This window comes from Nomascus leucogenys, chromosome 22a (genome assembly GCF_006542625.1).
Source record: "Nomascus leucogenys isolate Asia chromosome 22a, Asia_NLE_v1, whole genome shotgun sequence".
NCBI classification, from domain to species: Eukaryota; Metazoa; Chordata; class Mammalia; order Primates; family Hylobatidae; genus Nomascus; species Nomascus leucogenys.
Window position 1 is genome coordinate 136,297,276 of NC_044402.1, and position 24,100 is coordinate 136,321,375.

At 46.5% G+C, this 24,100-nt stretch overlaps 1 protein-coding gene and 1 pseudogene across 11 annotated transcripts in view; one reads left to right on the forward strand and one right to left on the reverse strand.

The window, feature by feature from the left end:
- The window catches only part of AGAP1 (ArfGAP with GTPase domain, ankyrin repeat and PH domain 1), a 644,171-nt gene that overhangs the window by 369,692 nt on the left and 250,379 nt on the right, over nt 1-24,100 (forward strand). The gene's annotated exons all lie outside the window — the stretch shown is intronic.
- On the reverse strand, nt 23,194-23,371 carry LOC115832341 (annotated as a pseudogene). Its single transcript, XR_004027794.1, has one exon. The product of XR_004027794.1 is annotated as a thymosin beta-10 pseudogene (transcript).

Genomic DNA, 24,100 nt, shown 5'->3' on the forward strand with positions numbered 1-24,100 from the left:
ATTAGCCGTACTCTGGGCACCTTGCTTCTTTTTTTTTATACATATTGTTTCTTTTGTTAACTCCCTCTCCACCCATAAGAAGTTTTCAGAGAAGTTAAATGGAAGGAATTGTTTGCTAAGGCCAGAGAACCATTCACTGTTGTTGTGGGGAAATGGCCATTACTGGCGGGGTGAGAACCCCCATCCTGAAATCTGCAACTCTCACCCCCAACCCCCGCCTTTTGTTCCATCCCCTTTCAAAATGGGAGCATATTACCTCTAAAAACGACACACTATTTTGGATCTGCAGCTTTCAGATAGGAACGACTAATTGGTATGAGGCCTTCTAGTTTCTTATTTTTTCTGAGCAGTTTAAAAAAAAAAAAAAAGTTCCTGCTTCCCGTTTCTAACTGTATTTCCATAGCTGACTATACCTTAACACAATAGTAACTCAATGCTCAGAGAGACTCGCATTTGTCCGGAAGGCCTTAGAGTTATTTTCCCGAAGGCATTACTTTTATCTGTAGAACAAATTTCAACCTTTGAAGGAAAAAATCGAGCTTTGCTGAATAAGTTCTGAACTATTGTCTGAAAAGCCGTTGCCTGCCCTTCACAGCACTGTGTGCAGTTCAAAAGGCTCTGAAATGCCTCCGCCCTGGAGCTGCTCCTCTTTCGCCAGCAAGAGGCAACAAACAGCTCTGATTCTAGGACAACTCAGTGCTTGGCTGTGCGCAGCGCCTTCCACCAGCAAGCAGAGGTTGTATGGCCACTGCGAATGTCTCTTGTAAAGGAACTAGGCTGGGATCACCATCCCCTTGGGTTACGTTCCCCTCCCAGCCCAGTCTCCTAATTGCTTTCTTCTGTCCTCAGTAATGCTAAGTTTAGGGGCTAAACCTTCATCTCAGTTTGTTTTCTTCTCCTCCTCCTCCTCCTCCTCCTTTTAACTTGTATCTTCCACTGAAAGAAACACAAATACTCATTAAAACAGTGAAAAGATAGTTGTCAAGCAACAAAGGAAAGGGCATTATACCAGAAAACATACACTGAGAAATAAAAAATATAACTTTATCTCTGAGCATCCTAGCACTCAAGGCAAAAGGGAAGATAGTAATGCTGAGCTCTGCGGGAAGTCCTTACGGAAGTGCATTCTGTATTTCCTTTCACTCTGTTCTAACTTGTAACCATAATTATAATTACCTTTTTTTTTTTGCCTTAAGGAGATGGCTTATGGATTTAATATGAGGATTACCTTTTTCTAACTGCACAGCTTTCTAGTCACCACTGTCTCCCCATACCTTCCAGTCTCACATCACAGATAAGTATTTTATTAATGGTATCTAGGATAGTGTTAAAAGGAATCTAACAAGTACAATATTGTCCTTGTGAATCTTATTCTCAGTTGTGGAATTTCTTAAAAATATAGCAAGTGACTGAGATTCCAAACAGCTCATAATTAAAGACACTACAATGTTTTGCTTTACAGAGAAGTGGCAGTAGTGCAGATTCTGTTTTTTTGTAATAAATGTTTCCGACATTTTAATAGTGAAGTAAATTAATCAAATAATTGCAGGAAGATTCTGCTATTCAGCCGTTCTTTTTTGAGTAATCGTAAATAATTAAAGGAAGAACAACATGCCAAATGATGGTTTAATTAGCATGTATAAAAATAAATATTTACCAAGACTGCATTATTTGCCAAAACGGAGATGTGCAATTATTTAATATTGTTGATGGGCCCATAAAACAAATAGTACCAAATCTCTCCCTGTGTATGGCCATCAGCCTCCAAGGGCTGTTCTCCCACTGCAGACGCCCCTCCTCTCACCCCCACAATGTCTGAACCAGGCAAGGAGACAATTGTTACTTGATGACTGAGCCCACTAATATGTTACAGGAAATGGGGCATGAAATACAATACTTTATATATAGTATGTACTGTGTGAGTCTTCCATTGAAACAAGGCCATTTTTAACTTGCTGATACAATATTTGCAGTGGTTCATCATTAGATTGTCCTGATTAACAATCAACTTCTACAGAGGGACCATTTGAGTAGTTTTTTTTAAATGGGATGAATCGGAGGATTTGTTCAACGTCACTTCATCCTCTTCTTTAAATGGTAATTGGCATTTGGGAACTTGGGAGTGAAATAAGGTGTGGTCTGTTTTATGTGGTCATTTCCAGAAGTGCCATTTTGACCGCTGCTGTGCACTTCATCCAGATGTTTGAAATTGGTAAGGTGTCATAGGCACCATTGAAATCTACTCCCTCATCAGGGAACACATTTCTTGTTGATAGCAACAGCATGCAATCTCTGTTACAGCCTCCAAGTTGGAACAGAGAAGGCTTTCGTGGAGGACATTTGGTGGAAATGAAACACATCCAAGCTGTCCCACGTTAACTGTCACCTTTGTCACCCACACGCACTACCTGTGATTTGCAGGGAGCGCATGCTGACAGCTCTCCTCCCTCTCCTTAGTTCCAGGAAGGTCCAGGCAGAGCTGACTGCTTGTCTGTAGAAAGACCCACTGTGTCCCTGGCAGGCACCTGGTGGACTGGTAGGTACCCTGGTTCCTGCTCATCAGGGGAATGATTCTGGGCATGACCCTTCACCTTCTCTATGCATATCTATATCTTACCTCCATCTGGTCACCATTTCCAGTAACTTGGCATTTCCTTAAATGAAACATTAACATCTGTAGAAAAGATCTCTCTGACATTTTAGATGTGACATGACTTTAAAAGTCCCATTTGGGAGGAAGAGAACCATTGGGGACCCTGCCTGAGTGTCCCAGGCACCTTTGCTTGAGCTCATTCTTTTCATCAGAGATCAAAACCAGGAGTGCCTCCTTCAGCTTGTACAACCGGATGGCTTAGCACCTGGCAAGTGAGTGTCTCAGAAAGAAAACTGCAGGAGCGCATTAGACCACTCAGGGGCCCTGCTGTCCCGGGCGTTCATCCATGGCTCCGTTCATCCATGGCTCCGTGGACACGCAGCCCAGGACCATGACCCTGATTCGATGCACTTTGTTTTCCAGAAGTACAGTTTGTTTTCTAACTTCTAATCAGTTTGGGATGGTATTCAAATTTCCAAGAAATTAAATTATTTGTAGTAAGGAATTGCCGCTAGTAGCAGTGGTAGCGGTCCTTGTCATCATCATCAAAGTGGCGGTGGTAGTAATAGCAGTATAAGGAAATATTTGTGCTTCTCGTAATGAAACGTGCACATGGAATGTTTCTGGAGATCAGGTCCAGATGTAGGGTGCATTTTCCGTGCCTGTTCTCATCCGTAGCAGAGACTGTGTGGAGTGCTGTGTTGAGAAGGCTTCTGAGGCTCAGGCGTTGCAGATGCCATCTGCCATCACCGTGGGGTAGAGCAGTGCAAACTGCAAACTGTCCCAGGTACCTTTTAGCCATTCTTGGTTTAAGTCTTTAAGACTAAAATTGACACATGGCTGTTTGTCTGCATAAACCTTTTTCTTTCTTTCATCAGGAGGAAAGTGAGTAATCCTTTCCATTTCTCCAGTAGAACCTCTAGTCCATGTCTGAATTGCCTTCACCGACCATATGCACCTCTGAACTTCGTAATAGGTGTCAGGATCCTGAGGGTAGTCCTAGGTTGTTCTTTATGCGGCTTCGCATCCAGGGTAGTGCTGTGCACTCACAGTGCGTGCATTGAGACTGTTTGGGTTGCTTTGCTTTCTGGTGAGATCTCTGTGTGCATGCTATTTCTAATCTCCTCTGCTCTGTGTAGGGCAGGGCATATGTATGTAGTTACCATAATGGGATTTGGAGCCCACAGGCAATGTGGCTTCACCTTTACTGCTCACTGGTTATATTACCTTGCCCAATTATTTAACCTCCATGAAACTTTTTACTATTAATATTTGTTAGAATCATTCAGTAATTCATTCATCAAATACTTTTTGAACATTTGATATTTGCCAGGTTATGGGCAAGACAGGAATGGTCCCTACCGTCCATAAGCTCATGATCTCCAACTAAGGAGCCGGACAGCAGGGGCATCCCACATGGTCTGGACAGCCCCGTCAAATGGAAACACAGTGCCAACCACAATGTAATTTCCATTCTGCAGGGGCAGGTACATTAGAAAAAGTAAGAAGAAACAAGTGAATCCGAAGTTTATTTTAATATGCTTTCTTTAAGCTAGTATATCCAGTGTTTGATCATTTTAGTATATAGTCAATACAAGAAGTTACCTTGTGCCCTACGGAACCTTCAAAATCTGGTGTGTAGTTCACCTATACAGCACCTCCCAGCTGGGATTGGCCTCCCGTCGAGTCCTCAGTTGGCACATGTGGCCGATGGTGACCCTGTGGGACAGTACAGGTCCAGGGACAGCCTCCTCTTTGAGTGAGGGATGATTTCAGTTGACCAGGAGACAGACACTGGCTGGGGTTAGGGAGGCAGTGTGAGGTGGGCCTCCTGGGCCCGAGGTCATCGAAGGCCGCGGTGGGGAGAGCACATGGCTAGCTGCAGGTCGCTTGCCAATGCAAGGCAGCAGCGTGGGGGGAAGCCCTTGTGTGAGGCGGGACAACTGGTGTGCAGGCTGAGGATGTGCCACCAGGTAGTGATGTCTGCAGCTGTGGATGAGATGACCTAGGGGAAGAGTTAACTCGGAAAGAAAGGAACTCTGAGCATTGAAGAGTCAGGTGGATGAAAAGTTGCCAGAAATGGAAAAGAGAAACTAGAGGGAACAAGAGAAGTGTGTCATTCAGGAACTTACTGTATTTAAAAGTGTGTGTTGGAGAGAAAGGACAAATCTTCCATGCAGAGGACTTGTAAATATTTTCCATGGATAAAAAAATCGACTTCATAGCTTGCCTGATGTCCTCGGTTTTAACTCTATAGATCTGACTTGAATGTGCAAGCAGGCCGTTCCCACGTGATTTAATAAACGGTTGCTGTAGCATGTATAATCTTTGCAGTGACAACAATTTAGGGATCATTTGCTAGAATAAAGCAGGAGCAGTAGGTTCTGATTGTTCCTTTTACAGGAATTCCTCCCTGCCACATCCATGCGCCACTGTGTAGTCCCGTGAACTCTGCGTTTTCGCAGAATGCCCCCATCATGTGAAGGGGTTCGGCTCACTGTGTGGCCGGCCGGGAGGCCTGGGTGTGCTTCCTAGGCAGGCAGTTGGATTCTGTTTAATTTTCTTTAGCTATGGGAGAAATCGAGTCCATTTCCAGACCATGGTAAGTGCCCGTTGGTTTTGTTTGCGGTTCTGGCCTCCAGGGCGGTCTGGGTGGGAGGAGGTGGGTGGCCGGAAGGTGATTGAGCGTTTCTGCTCCACTGCGCGGCCCCCGGATCCCCCAAACTCAGGTCAGCACGGAGGGGCAGCCTGCAGAGGTGTCACCAGCAGCCATTAAGTGCAGATACTGTCATCCCTGTTGTCGTCCCTGAAAATCTTGTGACAGGGAGAGACAGAGTGAAGGGAAAGAAAAACGAGGCGATCAAGAGATAATATTAACTAGAAAAATCAAGAAGGGATCTGTCAGTCCTGGTGGGAAAAAAACATTTTGTTTTTCTTAGTTTCCTTTCCCTTGCTTTTCTTTCCTTTGGATGGAGGAGATTTGGTTTGGTCTTAGTACCCCAGCACATAGTAGCTTCATTGGCTTTTTTTCTGCCCATATTCAAAATTCCTTTGATTAGCATTTGGTTCTGGTTGGGACTTAATAATGCCAGACCTAATGTGAACCATACATCTCGTCAGCATTACTCATCGTCAACATGGTTTTTTAAAAGGGAAGGAAAGAAACACAACAAACTTTTTATTTCTTTCCCTGTCATTGTTCTTGGTCTTGTTATTCAGTGGACGCTGTATTAAATTGGATTCTGTGTCCATCATTATTAAAATGTGAAGTGTGTCGGTCACAAAGCATACATTTCGGGGCAGTTAGCTGAATAATTCTTTTCTTTATTATCCCAAATTACTGCTGAGCTCTGGAGAGGGGAGCAGTTTAGCCAATTATTGCCATTTGAGCTGGATTTGTGGGTGATTAGCTCCTGGCCGAATCCAGTCCCGGCCGGCGCTTTGAAGCCTGTGCTGTGTGATTTTCTCAGCAGTGAGGTAGGAATAGACGCGGCTAATGACAGGAAGGTCGCGCGGGTGAGCTGACCTGTGTGTGGCACAGGCTTGGGTTTCGCAAATAGGGCATCCACAATAACAAGTGTGTCACTAACCCCGCCGTGCATAATCGGGGCTTTATAGGATTGCTGGAGATGCTGACAGCTCAATTAAAGTGTAACCCTTTGTACCCTGCAACCTGGCAGAACGACAGAAATATTACTCGCCAGAAAGGGGAGGGGGCCTTTGGGGAGCTGGTTAAAGATCCAGAATCAGCCCCTCGCCCCTTTGCCCCTCCCCCAACTCCCTCCACTCTACAGAAGGAGCCGCAGAAAAGCCTCCATTTGTAAAATAATAGGTGCTCTGGAGGAGGGGCAGGGCGGGAAATATTACTATTTTAAAGGGGGTTCCTGCTGTTCCTATGGAAACACTTTAAACTAGATAGAAAGTTAAAAAGATTTAGGAGCGGCAGAGCTTGTGTCTACTGGTCACATTTTCTAGTCATCTCCTTTTACCAAAATTTACCTCCCAGCATCGTGGATGTGAATTTGCCAGACGTTTTCCGTTTGTGGAGGACTGGGGAAAGCCAGTTAATTGGGATGTGTTTTTGCACACAACGAGTGATTTCTATGTTATCGATTTACCTCTTTCACTTAACGACATTTTCTGCAGCTTGAATGAAAGCTGTCTTGATCCATATATGTCTGTGTATCTGTGGTCTGGTCATTTTTGCCACACTTGATTTTCTCTGTTAAACCCTACATCTTGCAGTATATGGGTCACTCATCTAGATTTACTTGATGCTGTTTTAATTAAGCAGCAGCATGTGACGCCCTGTGTGCGTCTTTATTTTTGGTTTTAGGTTTTTGATGGATTCCTTTGTTATTTTATTTTCTGAGACTAGGGTTGTGTATAACTTGGTGTGGTTATTCTTGCAGGTTGAGCCGGGTGCTAGCTACTGATGTGGGAATCTGGGAGCCAGAGCCTCCTCAGACAGTCCTGACTCCCCAGAATTCCTTGCCCACTGGGGGAGACAATCCGTGTGTGTGATTGGGGTGTTCTGGACTTGAGGTACCCTGATAGATACTCGGGGAAGTGTGTCCAGTACGGAATGGGAATTGAGACTCCAGCAAGTGGGGAAGAGACAGCTGAGGTCACCAGTGTGACACCAGGGCCTATGGGGCATATTTGGTGAGACTGGTGAGGTCAGCATTGGACCACCTCCCGTGCTGGGTGCCGTCGGTGTGCTGGAGGGGAAAGGAGGAGACAGCATTTCTCTGTCGTAGAGCAGTGCACGGCCTGTTCATGCACCTGTGTGTGAGTCAGCTCAAACTGCCCTAACAGAAGACCACAGACTTTGTCTTAAACAGCAAACATTTATTGTCTCCCAATTCTGGAGGCTGGAAGTCTTAGATCAAGGCCTCAGCAGGATTGGCTTCTCCTGAAGCCTCTCTCCTTGGCTTGCAGACAGCCATCTTCTCCCTGGGTCTTCACGTGGTCTTTCTCTGTGAGTATCTGTGTGCTGATCTTTTCTAATAAGGACAACAGTCATATTGGATTAGGGCCCATCCTAACAGCCTTATTTTCACATAATTTGCTCTGTAAAGGTCTTGACTCCAAATAGAGTCACATTGTGAGTGCTGGGCGTTAGGATCTCAATATCTGAATTAGGGAGTGGAGCACAATGCAGCCCTTAATAGTCATCGTCTAAGGGATGGGCGTTGGGGGGTGCTTGCTTATGCAGAGCCTGTGACCCTGCAGCTCAGCATGGGCGGCTAAAGGGGTGCTCACCAGGATGGCCAGAGTAAGGGGGAGGATGTAAGAAGGACATTTCAGGGAGAAGGAATGGAATTTGCCAATTTACATTAAAGTTTCTGGCCTCTGATTGGGTCTGCATCGTTTCCTGTCCTGTAGCAGGAATCAGCAGTCTTCTATAAAAGGCTCGAGAGGAGGTGTGTTAGGCTTCATGGGTCATATGGTTTCTCCTGAACTACCTACCTCTGCCAGTTCAGGGCAAGTGCAGCCATTCCAACGAATGAACTTGACTGTGTTCTGATAGAACTTTATTTACAGAAAGAGGCAGAAGATCAGATTTGGCCGACGTATGGGAGCTTGCCGGCCCCAGTCCCGTAGGATCCCCAATGCTAATAGTCTGGATGAGGGTGCACAGGCTGTGAGAGGTCCTGTTAGATGGGAAGGCTCTGGCCACTCGGGATTGTACACCTTATGCTGGTGCTGCAGAGTGTGTGTGTGTATGTGTGTGTGTACACGTGCACGTGCGCCAGCCTAATCATGAGTGCAAGTTAGGGAGGGTGACCCCCACACCAAGCATACAGGGCCGTGGATTTTCACTCTCTTGGGTCCAGGCCTATTTCTAGCTAAGTGTTATCTGCAGGGTATAGCTTAGCATAATGAGAGGGCAAAAGCAAGATGAGTAAGTGTTCGTTATGGAAAAGTGGGATGTCAGGGGAGCCTCAGCAGGGGCATCACCTGGATGGACCATTTTCTGCATAGAGCTGGTGCCATGGAGGAAGAATAGGTCACAGCTTGTATGGCCCGTGTGCTTCTCCAGTTTCCAGTGATGACATTCAATCCACCTACCACCCACCCAAATGCACTTCTCTAGTTTTACTGAGGTCAGTTTGGTTCCTGTCAGCCACAATTTTAACACATGTTATAGGGGAAAAAATCTTAATTAGAATAATTAGAATAAAATTATTAAATGCAGATGTGAAAATTGAGTGATTTGGATCTCAGTTAAAGGTGCCAGCTTTTCACTGAGCCGTTTTAGAACTTTATAGAAACCTTTAACAGGAACCTCTTCCAAAGTGTAATGAATGCCAATCATAAGACACTAAATGAGCGATTAACAATATTCACCGTAAAACCACCGAAGTACTCAAGCATCACTTTTTTTTTTAGAAGTAGAAACATTTTTGAACTTGCATGGATGTTTTTTAGCCAGAAAAAACTTTTTTTTTTAAACTTGGTAATTAGGAAACTATTAGTGCTCCTGCAGCAGCAAGAGGATTCATTTGATCTCATTACGAAATCACACATGCACCGTCCGTTACATTCAGTCAAATGCATGCACGGCCTCCGGTGTCTGTTAAAGCCGATGAGGAATGCTGCCCGCAGAGCAAAGGCGAGTGGTTGTGGACGTGCCTGTTGATAATCTGATCTTGACATGGCGCTGCCTGCGTTGAGACTGTTGCTCCATCACCACGTAGGAGCTTAGCCATGAAATGTTCCCTCTGTGTAACAACTATCCACGTGCGAGCAGAGGCCAGCACCATTTGGTCCCTGAGACTCAAAACAAAGACTGATTTGCCTGGTTAAGACCCCCAGTCTCTAATGCAGTCAATAAATCTTTGTTGGTAAATAATTGCTATCGAGCAGAGTTTTAATATAAATTTATGAGTGGTGTTTTATCACAGCTTGGGGCTGCAGCAAACACTGAGTGATGGATTTCAGATAGCACTTACATTCATTACATTAACTTTGTAAGTTATTTAAAGCTTGTACACTTAACATTGCTTTTGGCTTTCAGTGACCTCTTGGGACTAGACAAAGAATACACATGACGAATAAAGAGGCTGCAGCCAAAAGACAATTCTACTCTTTGCTCCACTGTAGAAAAGGTTCCTTGGGCTTAAAGCAAGATGTGCCTGCCTGGAATCCTGATATTTTGGTTGTAGATCATTAAAATCAGTCTTTCTGATATGTCAGTAAATTAGGTGGTAGGAATTAGATCAACATTTGCCATTTCCAAGTAAGATAAGAATAATTTGAGGTGTCACAAAACATTTAAAATTTCTTGCTTTACAAACAAGTTAAAATTTGCCTGGTGGGTGAAATGGTTCACAGGGAGGCAGCATAGCAGCAGGGTGACAAGTACAAACCCTTGGTTTGTACCTCGAATCTTGCGCCTGTTTCTTCCCCTTAGTGCCGCTTGGGTTATCTATTGCTGGGTAATGAGCCCGAATTATAGTGGCTTAAAACAGTGCCATTTTGGCCAGGTGTGGTGGCTCATGCCTGTAATCCCAGCACTTTGGAAGGCCGAAGCAGGTGGATCACAAGGTCAGGAGATTGAGACCATCCTGACCAACATGGTGAAACTCCATCTCTACTAAAAAATACAAAAAAAAAAAAAAAAATTAGCCAGACGTGATGGCGGATGCCTGTAATACCAGCTACTCAGGAGGCTGAGGCAGGAGAATTGCTTGACCCTGGGAGGTGGAGGTTGCAGTGAGCCAAGATCGCGCCACTGCACTCCAGCCTGGGCAACAGAGCGCGACTCCGTCTCAAAAGTAAAAAATAAAAGTGCCACCTTACTGTTTATCATGATTCTGTGGGTCAGGAGATTGGGCGGGGCATGTTGGGGACAGTTGTCCATGCTCCACGAAATACTTTCTTAGGGCTACAGCGTCCAAGATCATTTCTTTACTGATGTATCTGGTGCCTCAGCAAAAGTGGCACAGCTGGCTGGAGGCTGACATGAAAAGGTTATTCGCAGTCATCTATCTGGGACCTCAGTTCTTCCTCGAGTAGTCTCAGGGTGTCTCCTCTTTGCTTGGTCTCCCCAGTAGGATAGTCTGACCTCTTAACAAGGCTGCGCAGGCTTCACAGGGGCATAAAGCAGGAGCTTCCAGGCCTCCTTCAGGCTTTGGCCAGAAGTGGCACAGCATAATTTCCACTACATTCTGTTGGTTCAATTGAGTCAGAGGGCAGAGTGATCACACAGGGTATAAGTACCACAGGGGATGAGGGGGCTGGTTTTTGTGTGCCATCTTCGGACACTAGCTACTTCACTCTACCCTCCTTCATGCAAAGTACCCACAGCCTGTCCCCAGCTACCCAAAGTCTCAAGCCATTATGGCGTCCGGCCCAGGCTTGAAGTTCATGGCCTCGTCGTCTACACCAGGTACACATGAGGATGAGGCTCCTTGGATGTGGTCCTCCCCATCGGAAGACCAGGGTACCCAGGGGGACAAGTTATCTCACACACCATGCAGTGGTGACTCAGGAACAGGAGAACTGCAACAGATACCCTTATTCTGAAAAGGTGGAGAAGCTGTAATCCCGGCACTTTGGGAGGCTGAGACGGGTGGATCACCTCAGGTCAGGAGTTCAAGACCAGCCTAGCCAACATGGTGAAACCCTGTCTCTACTAAAAATACAGAATTAGCCGGGCGTAGTGGCACATGCCTGTAATCCCATCTACTTTGGAGGCTGAGGCAGGAGAATCACTTGAACCCAGGAGGCGGAGGTTGCAGTGAGCCAAGGTCACGCCATTGCACTCCAGCCTGGACAAAAAGAGTGAAAACTCCATCTCAAAAACAAACAAAAAAAAAAAAGGTGGAGAGGGACAAGAGACATGGAGCAGTCACTGGTCCATAACAATTCTGAAATCCAGCCAGCACATAATGCTGATTCGCCCTGCTCTGGGCATATGAACTGTATATTCTCACCAGGAAGTATCCTCCTTGGCCCTTGGCTCTGCCTTCTGCCTTTCCCATAAGAATTGACCCATGTTTGCTACTATGCAGCTTTCTTAGGCTGTTTCCTGCTGTACTTAAAGCTGAGGGCCCAGAGACCACTTTTCTTTCTGAACTTTCTCTGTGCATTTTAATCCAAGGTGGTGTAATTCCTTTAAAAATCTTGTGGGTATCCTTTGTGTCAAATCATAATCCGTTCCATTAAACGAAAGCCAATGCAGATTTATCTCTCTAATCCGTGGATCTCTAATCAGAAGGGTCTGTGAGGCATTGCCTTAAAATCTTTGAGTTCTCAAGGAAGGGGTCTGACTGCCACACCATCGAAGGGGTCCTCATTCTGAGATCACAGCTACTGGCATCCCCAGAATTTGATCTTGGTTCCGATGCCAGTTCTTACTCAAGGGTTTTCTGCTGTCAGGAGAAGCTGGGAATGAGAAACTGTTTTGTGATCAGTCCAGCAAGGTTTACAGTTGAAATATTTTTTCTAATTGTGCTGGAAAATTCCCTGGACCTCCTCTCTCTCCTCCCGTATTTAACAGAGCCAGGAGCACTTCCAGCATCTGGCATGGCAATCTGGTAGCTAGGTGTGCAGGCTCACGAGGCACTCTTGCTGTGCTACCCATCCCTCTGCATGGGGTGACCAGGAGAGGGCAGGTTGCTAATTGCCCTGCTGGTGCCTGTTCTGCCAGCCCCATTTCCATCCTCAGGTAGCATTTTCCTCACTGTCCTCACAACTTCCACTCATGCTTCTTACATCTCTGCCAGCCTCAGCCAACTGCCTAGTTCCAAAGCCACTGCCATGTGTTTTTGATTTTTGTTACAGCAGTACAGGATGCTGATTCTGTATTTCTTACCTGTTGCTGCATAAGGATCCACCCTGAAACTTCAGGATTTAAGAAAACGATCATTTGACTATTTCTTATAACACTGTGGCTGAGGCCTGTGAACAGAGCCCAGCAGGGCTGACTTGTCTCTCAGAGCTCCCCAAGGCAGGTGCTGCCAGACTTTCTCGAGAATTAAACCCAATGGAGATAGTGTTATTCCTATTGATGCTGTTAGCTAAAGTGAGTCTCGGGAAGCCCAGGGGAGGGTCAGTGTGGGAGGATTTATTTATACAGGGACACCAGTGCCACGAAGTGTGGTTCAGTGGGAGTCGTCTTTGGAGAACAGATACCACGCTGGCTGTGCACGTTGGGCAAGTTACATAAGCAGTCTGTTTCAGTGTCCTTATCCATTAAATGAGGACCGTTGTGGATATCAATTGTGAATGCAGTTGATGAAATACAGAGTTGTGAATACTGAGTGATTGGTATTCATACTCTTTGGACCCCAGTTAAAGGTGTCATATCAATTCCTGTCCATGAAATGAGGATAATCAATGATCATCTGTTGTCATGCACTTTCAGTGGGTTAACAGTTGCAAGGCACTTAAGCAGCAGCATCTGGTTCAGAGTGAGCCCAATGTTGCATAGAAATAAAAAAAAATTTCTAAATAAATGCCGAAGCCACATAGGAGTCAAAGAAAGCGTTAACGGTAATTGATGTCTTCACTGTGACAGCTGGACAGCAAGAAAGAATCTTACGCAGAGATGGTTTTCACATGTACAAAAGTGGCATCTGAAAGATGGACAAAGTATGCATGGTGACATGCCACCATGCCGTTTGGCCCTGGGTTATGCAGAATCAAAAAGACTTAGGATCACAGGGGCCATTGGCACTCACTGATGGGAGCTCTCTGCCTGAGCATCTCAGGCAGAGCCTTCCGGCCTCTGTCATCTTCTGGCCAGTAGGATCACGGCTTCATGTCCTCTAAAAGTTTCAAATGAACTATTTTTAGGGTTTTCCATTTTCTTGGTCCTTAGAGTAGGGAAGTGTGAAAGTTCGGACTGATTGAAGCATAGGGGAGGCTGTCTGCGCGCTCAGCCCAGACCAGTGGGGGCCACCTTAGTACCACTTCCTCCCTAAGGAAAGCGATGTGCTCCCTGTCTTCCCCAGCTGGTTTCCATTTAGCTGCTGCACGGGGGGGATGCTGAGTGTTCAGAGAGGCGTCCCATGGTCGACTGGAACTTGCTTTGGGAAGAGTTTGGACTAAGAAGGGGCTTGGCTTGTGTTGCCACATGTGAGAAGACCTCTCAATGGGGCTTTTGTGGCGGCTCCACGGTCCCTGAAAGTCCCCACTAGCTCAGTGTAGCTCTAGAATTAGGAAACAGCCGCACCTCAGGAGGGCAGAGGACCCTGGCTCTTTCTGAGGGCGATCGTCCAGGCAGCCCTCACTGTTGAGACCTATGGACCCCTGTCCCCAGGGTGCTTAATGCGGAGACTGCGGGACCCCAGGTGGGGATCATGCAAAACATTTTTGTAACAGATTCAGGGCTGAATGGTTTAACTTCTGGGGTCGCTCTAGACTGAAATTCTGTGATTCCCAGTTGGTACAAACACTCTTCAAAAATCAATGTTCAGAATTAATTTAAGCCAAGAAAGAAAAAGTATGTTTTTAATCCACAAAAGCTATTTCCCGAGTCTGCTCATTTGTAGTCCAATTGAACCTCTGATTATGAACGCTCATCTGGCCTCCTGCTTCTGAAGCCCCAGCCAACGTCTTCACTCATCAGAGAACTTCTGTCTAATCATACTTTTGAGGAAAAGCCTTTTAAAATTATTTAAGGAGAGACAATAGAGAGTTCTGTAGTTTTTCCTATTGTTTTGGCAAACCTTTTTTTTTTTTTTTTTTTTTAAAGGTTTACATGTGTAAGTGCAGAGATGGACTCTCTGACGTCAAAGATCTGTGGGCATTAAATCCACAGCTGGGGAGTCTGGGCTTTCCCGGGATCGGGGCCCTTCAAGGAAGAGCAAGCATGTGTAATAATTTGGAGGCCTAAGTTACCCGGCTGTGGGAAGGCCAATACTACTGTCCAGTCCATGTGGAAGGACTTTGATGTCAATCCAGAACCACATTTTTGTTTTGTTTTTGAGACAAGGTCTTATTCTGTCACCCAGGCTGGAGTGCAGTGGCACAATCACGGCTCACTGCAGCCTCGACCCCCTGAGCTCAGGCAGTTCTCTGACCGCAGCTTCCCGGGTAGCTGGGACTACAGGTGCGCACCACCACACCCGGCTAATCTGTGTATTTTTTTGTAGAGATGGGGTTTCAACTTGTTGCCCAGGCTGGTCTCAAACTCCTGGACTCACACAGTCACCTCGCCTCCGCCTCCCAAAGTGCTGGGGTCACAGGCGTGAGCCATCGCGCCCAGCCCAGAACCGCATTCTGTTTTTTGTTTTGTTTTTGTTTTTGTTTTGAGATGGAGTCTTGCTCTGTTGCCAGGCTGGAGTGCACTGGCATGATCTCAGCTTACTGCAGCCTCTGCCTCCCGGGTTCAAACGATTCCCCTACCTCAGCCTCCCAAGTGGCTGGGTCTACAGGTGCACACCACCACGCCCGGCTAATTTTTTGCATTTTAGTAGAGACAGGGTTTCACCGTGTTGGCCAAGATGGTCTCGATCACCCTGACCTCGTGGTCTGCCTGCCTCGGCCTCCCAAAGTGCTGGGATTACAGGTGTGAGCCATTGTGCCCGGCCCAGAACCAAATTCTTGAGTTGAGCTCCCGAGTTACCTGGTGATGTAGAAAGAAGTTGGTTTAACTGGGGGCGCTGCAGCAGCTTCTCAGACATGGCTGCCCTTATGCCTCCTTGGGGCCAGGGCTGTGGTTATAGTTGCTGTCCATCACTCTAGGTGCTTTCACCTAGGCAGAGCAACCGAAGTGCACTTTGCAGGGAGCTAAGAGGCTCAGTTGCTAACAGCAGACAGGTTTAGGTGGGACAGGGGTGCGCTCAAAATGCTGTGGCAGGCCTCACTTGGATCAGCTGCTCCTATCCCCAGGGGTCAGGACAGGACTCTGTCATGTTTCTGGCTTTGCCTTCATCTATTCTGGAAATTTCAAGAGAACCTGGACATGCGAATATGAAAGAGAAGGCACTCATGTATAGAACTCATTACAAAGATAGCATCACTGCTAGAACCAAGATACTATGAGTGTGTGTGTGCACGTGCATGCTCATGGACCAAGGCAGACAGACGATGAGTTTAAAAACTGGTACTAAAATACCCACTTATCAGAGAAATTGTCAATGTCATGGCCCCACATTTCCATTAGATAAGCAGTAACCTCTTGTGAAGTGGAAGCAAACTAGAAACAGCTCTCCCAAATGTGGGCAAAAAGAAACTAGAACTGGTTGAAGACTGAGTTTGGGGGAAGAACCCTGGAGGCCAAGGGCGGTATTCCTGGGATCATGGGGTGGAGAGAGCCCTGTCACCCCCCTCCCCCATCTGCCCTTGCTGCAAGGAGGAAGTCAGCCCTGTTTGATAAATGAGGTCACTTTTCAACCTTACTGGTCCATGGCCCTGTCCTGTCTCTGTATCTGCCAACCAGAGAGCAAGTCCCGTTGTTTGTTTTCACCTTTTAGAATTCCTGGGACTAACAACAATTGTAATAAAATCGATGGTATTTTAAATGCTTGGGATGAACACGCACTTTGGGTTCCTGAGATCTTAGGATAAAGGCCCACCGAGGTGCGAGTCTCACCATCGTGCTGTCTGCTGCGACATCTGATTCCCAGGGGACCAGCCTTCCTCACTCGATGTTTGCCAGGGCCGAGAACTCAGCACAGGTCTGTGATGCCCACAAGGCTGTGCTTCTCAGGGCCAGGTCGATTTTGAGTCACGTGCTTACTGCGTGTTGGAACACTTGTGCTTTGAAGGCTGCGATTGGACACATGATTCCCAGCGTGTTTCCTGAGGTTCCACCCGCAGCCCGGGCCTGTGGTTGAGTAGAGCTTCTCTCCCCAGCTTTCCCGGGAGTGTGTGGTCTCCCGTTTCCCATCTGCATTTGCTTATGGGGTGCCATGAAACCAACACATGGAGCCACTTGGAGACTTCTGTGTTAGTTGTGCACAGATATCTACACTCCCCGCTGTCCGACAGTACGTGCAGTGATTTTGATGGCTGATTATCCGGACTAATCAGACAAAAACATCTTCCAAAATACATTATAATTGAACTGGGGACTTCTGAATTTTTATTCAACTGGTAAATGTCTTTTTATTTCATTTTAAAAACTCGATGCATTGTTTGTTTATATTTAACATGGATTCATTTAATGACAGTTAAGTTTGACAATATAATGGAACAAATGTCAATTTCCTCAAAAAGTAGTTGTTCTATGTCAGACCCATGACCAAGATCTCCTCGCTGTAATTAGATGACTTGTTTCCAGGGTAAGGGGCTCACCTGCAGATAATTTTCTCATCTCCAATAGAGGTGTGCATTACCTTCTCTATCTTTACTACATTGTTCTCTAGCTTCCTCATTTGAAGTTGCAAATACTCGTATCTGTTGTTTTCCTAAGGTGAACATGATGCTTTTTACTATCAATTTATGTACTTTCAGAAATATTTAAAATAATTTATTTTTAAAGGAGAATGAACTAGTCAACCTATTAAATGATTACATCATGATTTTAATGATTCTCAGGAAAAATTTTGCTGACCCTTAGATGATAATTCTTCAAAATGGGATTCTGATTCTGTGTTGACTAAGCAGATTATAACCCGGCCCTTGCGTGCTAAACCTTAAGTGTGACCATGTTCACCCCCTAGGCTTCTTCCTCTCTTATGGCTCCTCCCCAGCCATACTCCATCTCCCAGACTTCCTTCTTGAACGTGGAACCTCAACAGCTGGCCTGGCCGCCTTGCCTACCTGGGTCACCAGCCCCTCCAGTGCTGTGTGGCTGATACCAAAGTCTTCTCTTCCCTCCTGGTCACTAGTTCCTGTACTCTCTGGCTCAGTGAATGACCCCACTGGGCCACGACAACTAAAGCCTGACTTTGTCTGTGCTGGCCCCGCCCCACCTCACCCAGCACCTTGTCCCGATTTTACCTCCAGCGTTGTTTCTCACATCTGCGTTCTCCTTGCCTGCCTTGCTTCTCTCTTGCCCCCAGGTACATCCCTGATCATCACTGCCATTCTAGACCAGTCTTTCCCACATTTGAGTGGTGTGGAACCTTTTTTTTTTTTTTTTTTTTTGAGACAGAGTTTCACTCTTGTTGCCCAGTCTGGAGTGCAATGGTGCAATCTTGGCTCACTGCAACCTCTACCTCCCAGGTTCAAGCAATTCTTCTGCCTCAGCCTCCTAAGTAGCTGGGATTACAGGCATGCACCACCATGCTCGGCTAATTTTTGTAGTTTTAGTAGAGATGGGGCTTGGTGACCGTTTGGTCAGGCTAGTCTCAAACTCCTGACCTCGTGACCCACCCGCCTCGGCCTCCCAAAGTACTGGAATTACAGGCGTGAGCTACCACACCCGGCCAGAGCCTTTTAAAAGAACAAAAATCTCATGAATCCTTCAACATTGATTTAACTGTTTTGATAATAATTATGCAGTTAGGTACAAGCAGAAAACTAAGATTCAGCTGCTTGTCTTTATAGCTTTTAAATAAATATAAAAGTTATATTTATTAAACATTTAAATTAACAGCATTAATTTACTGTACATTTAATGTTAAGGATGATGATGTTTTGCTGAAACAAAATGACGGCCATCCGTGCCAGGGGTTAGGGATGACGGTTGCAGTGCAGGCTCCTTTGGTGTCAGCTGCCTCGTGACTGTATCACGTGGTGAACCCAGTCTCTTCCTTTCCTGCTTTCATACTGAGAAATCGTTTTGTGTACAGCATGCGGTGCCTTCCCCGGGGGTTGACTTGTTCTCAGAGTGAGTGATTTACATGTTGCGTCTCCCTCAGTGCTGTCCCCCTTAGCACCACTCATGACCTAGGAAGTCAGAGATGCCAACTCGGGCGGTGGAATCCAGTGGTGGTTTTGGATCACTTTTTAGATAGTGATTAAAATACACTCAAAAATTAAAAAATTCTCTTGGAGAAAGTATGGTTCCAGAGAAAATGACAGGTTTCTCTTGCATCTCAAATTTGTTCAGACCGTCTGGGGATCTTGTTACATTTGGATTAATTCCTCCCCTCTTGGGTACACCCAACCACTGGTCTAAAGTGGGCCACACTTTGAGCCAGAAAGCACTTCCGTCTTGCCAACTTAAAATTTGTCCTCACCAGGGGAATCTTTCCTAATGCAAATCAGATAACCCCTTCCTTCCTCCCTGCACCCTGCTCACCTATGGCAGGGCCCAGACATTCAGGCACCTCCAGGGCCAGGCAGGAAGTGGGGCTAAGGGCAGCCCGCTGATTTGAGAGAAGGGCTCATGGTGCCCGTGGAAACCCAAGAGTGTGGCCTCTGCACACTGCTGCCCCTCAGGCCATGCTCCCCGTGTCAGATGGAGAGTATGGGCGCTGCGGCTGCTGGATCCTAAGATCTACAGGAGGGCAGGGGGCGCTCCATCCAACCCCAGTGACTCTTGGCCAGGAGTCACGAGCACAGTGCGCACGTGCAGCTGGCCTGCAGCAAGTTCGGTGTAACCTGTGTTCAATGCAAAAATGTATACCCGTGGCCAGTATTTTAACATAAGAAGCCATCACACACAAGTCCGATGTTTCTCCTTCTCTTTGATAATCAGGAAATCTGGCTACATGGGGCCCTCCAGCCCTGCAGGGTCGCTGTGTTGCACAACCCCAGAGGCCTGTTGGTGGCAGCATGTGGCCCTGTCATGTTCTGGGCTTAAGTACTCCTCCCTGCCAAGCAGGTCTGACCTCCAGTTTCCAGCAGCCCTGGGCACCCGTTCCTGGAATTTGCTAGTCAGATTGAGATTTCTTGTCCTGTTCTCCTTTCCTTGAAGACACTCAGGGTCGAGGCCTTCTCAGGCTGCTCCTGGATTTAGCAAACAGAAACCGCTTCCTCTGGAGCCATGTGCACACTCAGTTAAGGGAAATATTTGCTCATCTGCTCTCACTCCGAGCTCACATTATATTTTAGTGGGAATTTGGGAGTGAAGCGGAGCCCCTGTCCGCTCATGTTCCTTGACTGAATCAGAATGTCTTGGGAATTGGGGATACCCTCTAAACTGTGGGGTGCAGCGGGAAGATCAAATGCGAGTTGTCATGAAGTCTCACTTCTCTCCCTACAAGGGACTCAGGTAACAAAGGTGCCTGCCAGAGGGATCCTGAGCAGCCGCCCCTTGGTGTGTGTGCTTTGGAAGGGGGAGCTGAAATTCAAGACCAAAAGTGTTGGGCTGGGCAGTGGCTGGGACACCCAGAGGTTCTGCGTGGGGAGCAGGTCACTGCCCATCAGTAGGAACAGGAGACTTTGGCGGCCCAGCAGCCCAGTGTCGTGGCAGGAGTGAAGAGGGCAGGAGGGCTGGCCCTGCCACATTCCATTAGCTAACAAGACACTTCCCCTGTGTAACTCAGAGTCCTGGCTTTCAGGGAGCCATGGCTTCCATAACTTCGCTGCCCCGACCTGTTCCTTTGGGGAGCAGGGGAGTCAGGGGACACGACTGCACAGCCAGGCTGAGCGTGGGGTAGTGCTCTGGCCACTGAAAGAAAAGTGCACCTGCCCCAGCCCAGCTGGACCACAGCTGTGACGTGGCAAGCGGGGCAGCCAAGTGGCTTTTGGTCGCCACAGCAATTCTTGGGGGTGTCAGATAATAAACCCAACTGGGGACGAGGCTGGAAGACAGAAATATGACTCCTAAGAGGCCAGGGTATTCCGTAGTCCTGCCGACTTATGCAGCATTTGAATAGTGCCTATAATCCAAGATTATCCTCCCTGGCAAGACGGAGAGTTTAAGTTAAGTTTACTTATTTAATAAGCTCTTAAGTTTATTAAGAGTTTTCCTAGGATCAAAAGAAAATCAGCCTGGGCCAGGTGCAGTGGCTTACTCCCTGTCATCCAGCACTTTCTGAAGACCTAAGCGGGGCATGGTGGCTCACTCCCCTGTTACCCAGCACTTTTGGGAAGCCAAGGTGGGAGGATTGCTTGAGCCCAGGAGTTCGAGACCAGCCTGGGCAAGATGGTGAGACCCTGTCTCTACCAAAAATAAAATAAAAAATTAGACAGACGTGGCGGCGTATATGTGTAGCTACTCGGAGGAGGCTGGGGCAGGAGGATTGCTTGAGCCGGAAAGTTCAAGGTTGCAGTGAGCTGTAATTGCATCAGTACTGCACTCCAACCTGGGCAACAGAGCGAGACCTTATCTCTATAAAAAGCAAAAATAAAAAAATTAGCCAAACAGGATGGCGCACGCCTGTAGTCCCAAGCTACTCAGGAGGAAGAAGGGAGGATCACTTGAGCCCAAGAGTTCAAGGCCACAAGGAGCTATGATAGCATCACTGCATTCCAGCCTTTTTTTATTATTATTTTTTTAAAAAGTTTTAATTCAGCCTAATTTATTTCCTCAGAAAGCTATGAAATGATGTCTTCACATGCCTCCCGATGAGACTGTTTCCCCTTTTTTTCCTTAACAAATAAGTCCTCGTAGCCTTCACTGGGGGCAGGACAATTTTGAGGATATGACTTGCTCACGAAAGTACCCCCCACATGCCACCCAGAAGAGCGGTACAAGTCCATCCACACGGAGCCCCGGGATTGTGCGCCGTGGCCAGCATTTGTCTGAGTGGGAAGGGATGAAGCTTCCTGAATGAAGCCTGGAGCATCTGTAATCTCCTCGCGACACCAGAGACCCGTGGCCCTGGCATTGTTGGAATTCCATCTGAAATGAATGACAGAAAAATGGGAGCCCACTGGAGAACTTGAGTGAGGGCCAGACATGGTGGCTCACAACTGTAATCCCAGCACTTTGGGAGGCCGAGGCGGGTGGATCGCCTGAGGTCAGGAGTTCGAGACCAGCCTGGCTGACATGGTGAAACCCCGTTTCTACTACAAATACAAAAAAAAAAAAAAAAAAAAAAAAAACTAGCCAAGTGTGGTGGCACGTGCCTGTAATCCCAGCTACTCAGGAGGCTGAGGCGGGAGAATCACTTGAACCCGGGAGGCGGAGCTTGCAGTGAGCTGAGATCGCACCACTGCACTCCAGCCTGGGTGACAGAGCGAGACTCCGTCTCAAAAAAAAAAAAGAACTTGAGTGAGGCTTTGTTATGCTAAGTTTTAAAATCCATGGGAATCCCACTGGAGAGGGGTCTCTCATGAGTTGAAGCAATTGCTTATTTATTACTGCATCACTAATGGTGACTGCCCCTCTCCTCTAATTCCTGCTAGGCAAGGAAGCCCTTATTGTCTTGGTTTGCAACTTAGTAGCATTTTCCTGTGGGCTTGGTTCGGTTGATTGGTCTCAGTTCCATATTTGGTTTATAATGATTTAGATTCCAAGAAATCAAGGTATGCCACATTTTGCCACGTTTCCGTTAATAGGAACTTGCAAAGAAATCATCTTCCAAAGTCGTTTCAAACTCAAATATTTTCCCTTAAGCAGCAATGTCTAATGGTGATTGGAGCCCCCAGCTGGCTCATACTTCATTAAGTTTGTGAAACTTGGTTGTGATTTAGTAAGTAAAAAACAGTATTGTCACAGTATTGGTAATTAATTGGAACTTGAACTCAATTATATCCCATAATAATAATTCATTCTCATGTTGTGATTCTTGAAAGATAGCAGAATTTAGGAGGTCGATGGAGGCTGGGAAAAGTTCCGAAGGTGGTTCTTGGGGCATCTCGGCTTTCTCAAAGTGTCTTCTTATATTTCAAAACTCATAACTTTCCTTCTGCCTCAGTCCAGGTGAATTAACTAGCCTGAGTCTTATGCTTTCTCCGTCATATTAAGGTTACATAAGTTTATAAAAGGGTAGGAGAAGAGGAAGTAAAGAGATTCTTCCATTTTTCTTGGTTGACATGGACCAGAGTTAGATGAGAAGGGAGGAAGACAGAGACAGAGACTCCCGATGTCAATGCTGCCGTTGAAAGGGACTGAGCTGGACAGGCATGGAGCCCAGGCTGAGAAGGAGAGAACCCCAGCTCAAGGTGTTAGGCCTGCCCAAGCTCAGTGTTGGCCATCAGCTTCCTTAACAAAGGGGAACCTGTAAAGGTGGAGCAAGGCTTGCTGGGAATTGGTGTTATAACAAGAAGAAATTCTCAAGGACCATTTAAGAAGACTGGATTGAACGTGACTTCCAAAATGTGTTGGTTTCAAATTCTGAGTGGTTTTCAAGGAGGCCTAATATGATTTCATTAAAAATGAATTAGAGTAAATTACATGGGATTCATCTATTAAATACTGTTACTGAAATTTGCCAGTGGAATTTTGGTTTTAATAAAAAATCTGGAATGAAGGAAACTAAAAAAAATTCTTTACAAATATAAGGTGAGAATACAGTTAATGCAGTTTGGGTTTTTCTGGTGTTTTTTTTTTTGTGGTTTTTGTTTTGTTTTGTTGGGTTTTTTTTGTGTTTGGGTTTTTTTTTTTTTTTTTTTGGCTACGAGGTGTGTTTTATTTTCATTATTCATAGAAATAATTTTCTATAATGTCCTGGGGCAAACCGGAGAATTTGGCAGTCCGATTGGGGGTGGTCCTTCAGAGACCCACAGGCCGGTGGCATCGGCGCGGAATGCCCAGGTTCACAGTGCAGCTTGTGGCTCGTGTCCATCTTGCAGGTCGTTCTTCTTCACACCACAACTGGGGTCTCGAGGATGACGAGGGCAGGAAATCCTCCGGGCTTTTAGGAAATTCCACTCCGCTTCTGCCCAGTGGTCTCTTTGGTCGGCAGGGTGTTCTTCTCCTGCGTCTCCGTTTTCTTCAGCTTGGCCCTATCGAAGCTGGCGATTCCCCCCATGTCTGGTTTGTCTGCCGTTTTCCTAAAACAATCGGTGCCATCCCACTCCGAGCCCGCTGGTTTGTTTGGTTTTTTTTGTTGTTTTTTTTTTTGTTCTTTTTGTTTTTTTGGGTTTTTTTTGGCGGTGTCTCCTGCCAGAGCCCAGGCTGTAGGTGCAGTGGCGGGATCTCGGCTCACTGCAACCTCTGCCTCCTGGGTTCAAGCAATTCCCCTGCCTCAGCCTCCCCGAGTAGCTGGGATTATAGGTGCCCACCACTGCGCCCAGCTAATTTTTATATTTTTAGTAGAGACAGGGTTTCACCAATATTGGCCATGGTTGGCCAGGCTGGTCTCAAACTCCTGACCTCAGGTGATCTGCCCGCCTCGGCCTCCCAAAGTGCTGGGATTACAGGCGTGAGCCACCATGCCCGGCCCGGTTAATTCAGTTTTTTTCGTTTGTTCTTTCTTTTTCTCTTTGTCTCTCCTCTCTCCTCTCACTTTCTTTCACTCACTTTGTCACCCAGGCTGGAGTGTGGTGGTACAATCATAGCTCACTGCCACCTCAACCTCCTGGACTCAAGGGATCCTCCCACCTCAGCCCCCAAGTAACTGGGATTACAGAAGCACACCACCATGCCCAGCTAATTTTATTTATTTATTTATTTATTTATTTTCAGAGATGGGTGTGTCAGCATCTTGCCCAGGCTGGTCTCGAACTCCTGGGCTCAAACGATCCTTACACGGTGCCCAGCCTGAGGTTTCTTTCTTTAAAACATTTATACCTTTAGGTGTTTCCTGTGTGTTTAGCAGTTAA